Source organism: Marmota marmota, unplaced genomic scaffold, assembly GCF_001458135.2.
Source record: "Marmota marmota marmota unplaced genomic scaffold, marMar, whole genome shotgun sequence".
NCBI lineage: Eukaryota > Metazoa > Chordata > Mammalia > Rodentia > Sciuridae > Marmota > Marmota marmota.
In genome coordinates, this window is record NW_026000221.1 from 846,835 (window position 1) to 854,007 (window position 7,173).

Genomic DNA, 7,173 nt, shown 5'->3' on the forward strand with positions numbered 1-7,173 from the left:
GCCCCTCACCGTCGGCCCGGTCTTCCAGAGTGCCCCGCCCTTCTCCTCCGGGTTCCCATTTCACAGACCCGGAGACTGAGGGGCGGAGAGGCTGCCCATTTGCTGCGCGCCAGCAGAAGGCGGGGCATGTTGCTTCTCAAATCTCAATAAACGCATCCCCGCGAACGCTCTGTAGTTTCACCGAGGAGGGAATTGCTGCTCCGAGAGCTGCAGCCACTGGTCCGAGGACCTGCGGCGCCTGCATGGGGACCCAGGTCGTCGGGATCTCCAAGCTCCCTCGAAGAGGAAATTTCCCGCCTCCCCCTCGGCCGCACATCCGGCCTTCTCTGCCCCCGCCCCCGCCCCGCCTCCGGCCCTTTGTCTCGCCGCTGCCCACGCTCCTGTGGGTGGAGGGGACGCCAGCGGTGGTGGTGCTGGAGAGGAGCCTTTCATTCTCCCTCTGCCGTCCTCCCCAAACAGGGTGTCCGCCCACTCTCCGGTCTGTGTAAGCTGGGTTTTCCTCCTCCTGGATACTCCTGAGCAAGTCATTTCACCCCCTTTGAGCCTCAGTCTCCTGATCTGGAAAATGGGGCTAACATTAATCACCTCAGTAGTTTTGGAAGGCCGAAGGCGCCCGAAGTAGGAGTTCAGGGACTTCAAGTTGAATCTGAATTGCCAAAGACATGAGGATTCACTGCTCTCCTCCTCCACGTTTCCTGGCAGAGAAGTGGTCCCCTGCTCTTTCAATTTCCCCGAAGAGAAAATAACTGTAATTGTCCTGGAGGTGATAAAACCCTCTCTTGCCTGTACTATGAAACCATCTACTAAAAATAGTAACAATTAATGTAAATGAAACTCTTAGTTAGGCACAAACACAAACACTGTACTAAGATTTTGTTTACAGGTTTCATCTAATTTCCATTTCCAATCATTCAGGAGAAAGATTAGTGTATTATATCCCCATTTTCAGATAAGAAAACAGATACAGATAAGTGCCTTGTTTGTGGTCACACAATTAATAGTGGGACTGGCATTACAAATTTATGCAATTTAACTCCAGCAACCCTCACGTTTCACTGTTTTAGCCTTCTCCCTTATCCGGTGAACCATAAGTAACTGTGACCTTAAAAGAATTTTTTATTTTTAAAATCCGATGGCAAATGAAGAAAATCCATTAAACTGGCATCTTCAGCCTGGAGCCCAGGAAAGGGAGAAAACGGCGAAGTGCCAGACCAATTTTCAGCACCACGGACAGCACACACAGAGCCGGGATGCTTCCTTGTATTCCTAGTCCTAAAAATTATTCACTCACTGGTACAAGGGCACCCTTCTGCATCCGTCATTTCATTCCCTTCAGTCCTTCAAGGCAAATATTATCGACTCCATGGTGAAGATAAACACATTTTGGGGAGGTTCACAAGACATGAAAGGTGGCAGGAACTAAACTGATCTAAAAAGTTCCCCCTCTGGCAGAACGAGAGTGCACAGGAGCAGATCCTACACACAGATGAAGAAGCCATGGCAGGTGAGGTTCGCTGATACGTGAATCATGGTGACATTTCTTGGTATGGAGAAGAGGGGCCAACTAATATACTTGGTCATGGGTTGGAGGTTGGCATGGAGGAGAGAGGGTTCTGCTGCCCCTCTGAAGTTTTGCCTTAGAAATCCAGGTGGATGGAAGATCTATATCTGATGAGCTCAGGGGAAAGGAGGGGCTCATGTTCTAGCCACAGTGAGACATAAGAGCCCAGAGCTGGATTCTGAAGTGGCCACTGCTGAAAATGGACTAGGAAGCTGTTAACACCCCCTGAGACTGTTAATGGAGGCCAGGAGAGACATGTCAGCCTGTGGAGGGAAAGTATCAACCAAATAGGGAGACGTGCAGGGCCTGGGTCAGCCTGAGGAAGGAGCACGGAGGGAACCGCTGAGAAGAGGAGACTGCAAAGGATGAGAAGCACAAAGTCTGAGAAGCCAGTAGAAACCCAAGAGAGTGTGATGTTTCAGAAGGCAAGGGGAGAGAATGTTCCAGAAGGAGGGCAGTGTCAATCACATGGGAAGACAAAATGTGGCCTGCAAGGTGCCCTCTGAATTTGAAAAGAAGGTTAACTGGAAACTCCATCAGAGCCCAGTCAGTGGAGGGGTGGAGAGGAGGGGGTGGAAGGCCAAGTTGGTGTAGGGGAGTTTGATGATCAAATGGGAGTAGGGAGGTGGAGTTAGGCTGGGGACATAGCTTAGTGGTAGAGTCCCTGCCTAGCATGAACCCTAGGTATGATACCAGGCACTGGGCAGGGGGCAGGGAGGAGAAAGTGGAGAGAACAATTAGATGCCTTTCTCAAGAAATTTTGGCTCTAAGAGAGAAAAGAGGGATGCTGATCTCTATGGCAATACAAGGTTAAAATGGAGGAGACTTAAAGGCATTGAAATCCTGGTGAGAAAGGCCTGGGGCAGGGGCAAAAGGGAGGAGGCCAGCAAGGCAGAGCATGAGGGCTGGGCCAGATACTCAGGATGGAGGGACAGGTGGGATCCAGATCCCTGGGGTGGCTTGCAGAAACTGACATGAACACCGAAGCCATGTTGTTTATTTGTGTGGTGCAAGGACACCGGTAGGGGAGTGTAAAGGTGACCCAGGAAAGGAAGGCAGCCAATGAGAGGTTGTTATTAAGCCAGCCACCACAGTGGGTGAGTGAAACTTAATTCTGCAGGGAAGTCTTGGAAAATGAGGCGAATGTTCATTTCAGAATTCCTCTGGCCAAGGAAAGAGATCTGGGGAATGCATATCCCCACATCTGGCAGATATTGCTTAAGTGCCATCCCCAGAGTTTGTGGCATGGGGCTGTGTGTTAATTCCTGGGCAATTCTGGTCCACAGTGCACGGGGGTGATATGTGTTCAGCAGCAGCCTGAGAGTGTCTTGGACAAAGATAATCATACTGACTGTTGGGAGTCCTGCTGGGGGCACAGAAATGGTCAGGGCATTCAAGGGGATGTGTAGAGCTCTGTCCATGTCTGCTGCATAGGCATAGCATCTGTGTCCTTTTCCATGCTCTCTGACCCCTCTTGTTCCAAAGGGACTTGTTGATAAAACCATTTTTAATGGAAATCTTCAGACAACAAAATAAATCATTTATTAAGACAGGAATGGAGCTCAAATGGGCAGGGAGGCAGTCTGGGTTCAATCTTGGCTTTGTCAGTTACTAAATGTGCGGCCTTGACTGAGGTCTCTGTGAACTTCACTTTACCACATATAACACTAGCGATCTGAGAAAAAATACACTAAGTGCCTGACATAAGGTAGCCACTGTAGAGGATGCTTCTGTTTGGGTGACCCCAGCTCATACGCCCTTTTCTGACCACAGCACCTCCATTTTCCTGGGGAACTCCCCACTCTAGTTTGTGTAGTGGGGTGGGATGGACTCCATTGCCAGCTCTGGAGGTGGGTAGTAACCCAGGCCTGGTTAACTGATGTCCAAGGATTTATTCTGAGGGTGGGGGTAGAGCAGGGGACCAAACTCAGAGCAAATTACTCTCTTTCCTGGAACTTTGTGGATAGCTGAATTGTTGATGTGTCCACATGCTGGAGGGGCATCTTTGTTCTCATGAGGACAGATTCTGCCTAGGCTTGGGGCTTGGGACACCCCTTTGACAACCCACATGGCCACCCGCACCCATATGAGTGTGTGTGTGCATATAGCTTAGGTTGATCTGCTGCTGGGGAGCCGTACACACGCGTGCGCACAAGAAGATAAACAAGGGCCTGCAGCTCCTTGGCTGGCGCCCAGGCCGGGGGTGGAATAAACAATCCTGGTGACTTTCTGAAAAGCAAGCGTGTGTGGCAACAGGCACCATGGAGACAAGCAGACTGTACCAGAGTAGACAGCCGACAGCCCCCAATGCCACCCCTGTGCATGCCTCTCTGTGCACGCGCACGCACACACACACACGCTGTCCTTTCCTCTTTCATGTCTCTATCATGTTCATATCCATTCCATCAAACACAATTCTTCTTTCACACCAGGACCACCCGCTCCTGCGGTCTAGCCAGCCACCCCCATTCCAGCTTTGATTGATGCTAAAGGCTTTGGAGAAGATCTGAGATTCCCCATACAGCAGCAGCCATGATTCCTGACCCCTTCACCTGTACACTGGTCCTTGTCTAGGGTGGAAAGGTGTGTGCTCTGTGTGTATGTGTGTGTGTATAGGTAGGGGTTATCATAGTGGGCAGTGACAGATAATCCTAACTTTCTGTAAAGTTCTTGCATAACGTTCTCGCGCTTCAGGGATACACGCACAACACACATTGACTCCTGAGGGTTGTCCAGATACTCAGATGCATAACTCTACATGCTTGCGATGATGATGTGACAGTAGTATACCTTACTGACTCCCTAAGTATAGTCATCATCTCATTTAATTTAATCCTTAAGGAAAATCACCTGGACAATACAATTATTATTCCCATTGAATAAGTGAAGAAACGGACATTCAGTGAAGTTCAGTAAATTGCCAGGGTCACACAGCTAGAAGGGAATCTGGGAATCACTGCTGCCACACTATTAGCCCCACCCAGATGTACATGCAACACCGCATGCCTGGGTGCATACGTGCAAGCACACACACACTGCCTCCTGTCAACCCAGATAACTGATGCCCATGGAGCCGTCTTCCCATCCCTGGCCTTCTCACTCCCAGGCTCTCACTTGGCTGCCCTCTGATTCATGAGACTCCCTGGTTTGGGACTTTATGAGAACAGCCTGATGCCCACACAGACCCCTTCCCTCCCCTGCTGCAACCCCCTCACCCCCCCCCCCAAAAGCTGCAGGCCCTGGCCCAGCTGGGGGCGGCCCCAGGATTTGGATGGGTGACTCAGGCTGAATCATGGCCCAGCTGCTCCTTGGCAGCCCCCTCCCCCATTCTGCCCAGAAAGCCTATTTGGAAGGCAAAGGTGGGCCTTGGAGTGGGGGGCAGGGAGCGGGGGATGGGGCACTTGAGAAGGAGGACAAAGCACAAGAGAGCCTTTCAGGAAGCCCTCACCCTGACCCTCATTCTGCCAGGAAAAGGTGTCCTTTGTTTGGACTGAGACCAGGGGCTCCCTCTCCAATACCAGGGCCCATTTTGGCTTGCCTCCTCAATGTCTGGGTTCTAATAATAACAGCAACAATAACACTGTTCACTACTCTAGTTGATCACTCACATTTCACAGTAGTGCAGTTTATAAAGCTCTTTCTCATCAGCATCACATTTAATTCTCCTACTGGTCTTAGGGGGTGGAAATTAGCATCTTTACTTTGGAGCGGAGGAAACTGAGGCTCAGAGAAATATATGAAATGACCAGTGTCACACAGTTAGTGAGATGACTGAGCCAGGATGAAAGCCCAGCCCTCTGGTCCATTCTGTGGGAAGTAAGCCCTGGAGCTGTGATTCGGGCAAAGTTAGGGCACGGTTGGGGGGCATGCAGGGTAATACGGCGATTGCTAGGAGGAAGACATGGTGGGGGTACTACAGGGGCATGACGGGGACATGGCTGGGCATCAAAGGTGCATAGTAGTGTGGCATGGTTGAGCCATGGCAGGGCCATGGCAAGGGCATTGGAGGTATGTGAGAAGGGATGGCAGAGGTATCCCTGGCAGCAGGGTTTGTGGCAGAGATGTAGAAACATTTTTCCTTTACGTTCTTGCAATTCATGAATTATGGAATTATTTATGCTTTCAAACCTTTCATGTTTCAAACTAATATATCAAGACTAACAAATGTAGAGCCTGGAGTTTCTTCTGAGAAAGCGTTGGTTGTGAGGACCTTTGCTTCCTGAAGCCTCAGTTTCCCCATCTGAAAACAATGGGTCCAGTCCTGTGGTAGGATAGAGGCTATTAAGAGGCACGAGTGAAGCCACTCTCATCAGGCGCTTGAGAAGCTGTGAACGACTCCACAAAGGACTGCTGGTTCTCACATTTTGTTTCATCCTTTTAAGAAACACTTGTGGGTGCTGGGCAGAGGGCTGAGTGGGCTTCTGGGAGCCAGGGGGCGGTGCTGCGGGGGGAGTGGGTGACATCTCTTCCTTTCCCCCTGCCTGGGCTCCGTCTGGCCTTCCCCCACCCTCAGCCCAGAGCCCGTTTCTAGGCAACAGAATGGATGCAGGGATGGTTCGGAGGGGAGAGAGCTATAAATAGGGAAGGGAGAAAACAAAAATAAAGTTCCAGAGAAAGCCGGGAAGCCGCATTACTGGGGGATGGGGGTGGGGAGACGGGGGAAGACAGACAATGGCAGGGATGCAGGGATGACCCCCAGCCCCCCATTATTTTCTGCTTAGCTGCCCAGCAAGGGTCCAGAGAGGGCTGATGTGGGTGGGAAGGGGGACTCTGTGTGCACAGCTGAGCAGAATGTACTTCTGGTCAGAGGAGTAGGAAAGCTCAGAAGATGGAAGCATTTCATCAGGCACAGGCACGGTTGAGGGCAGCTTGTCTGGATGCGGGAAAGAGCCCAGGCAAAGGAGGAGACAGCACAGGCCAGGAGGGGTGGGGCTGGTGCAGGATCTCAGATATCCGGAGGCCTGGCAGGGTGAGCCTTGCTGACCACATTCCCTCTATGCACATGCCCAGGCACAGGGGTGGGCACTTTCTCTGGTGTGCAATGCTGGCTGTGCCCAAACCACCTCTTTTCATTCAGGTTTTAGCTCCACCTCACCTCCTCAGACACCTGACCCAGCCACCTTGTTTTAGTGTTGCCATCGCCCCCTCCCTGTAACTTTCTATCACATGGCTCCCTTTTATGTGCTTCATAAAACTAGAAATTATCTTGTTGATTGTTTTGTGATCTCTGGGAGGTGAATTGTCAGAGCATTGACCTGCAGGGCTATTCCCTGAAGTTCCTCACTTCTAAGAGGAGAACAAGTGTGTAAACACACTATTGGAAGAATAAATGAACTCAGCACACACGGGCAACATCCATGTACACACACGAACACAGATGCAGACATAGTGCAAATGCATGTCCATATCTCAGTTGTAAGTGTGAACACCCCACTAACTCACACAGTGTTGCTCCTGGGTCCCATGACATTGCACAAGTGTCTGTAATCTCCACATTGCTGCTTCTCTGCATTTTCCTATTGGTTTTATTTGTTTGTTTCTCCACAAAGCCAAAGAAAGCCCATTTTGGAAAGGTGTTAGGCTTTGGATTCAGGTTTGGGGCTCAATATTTC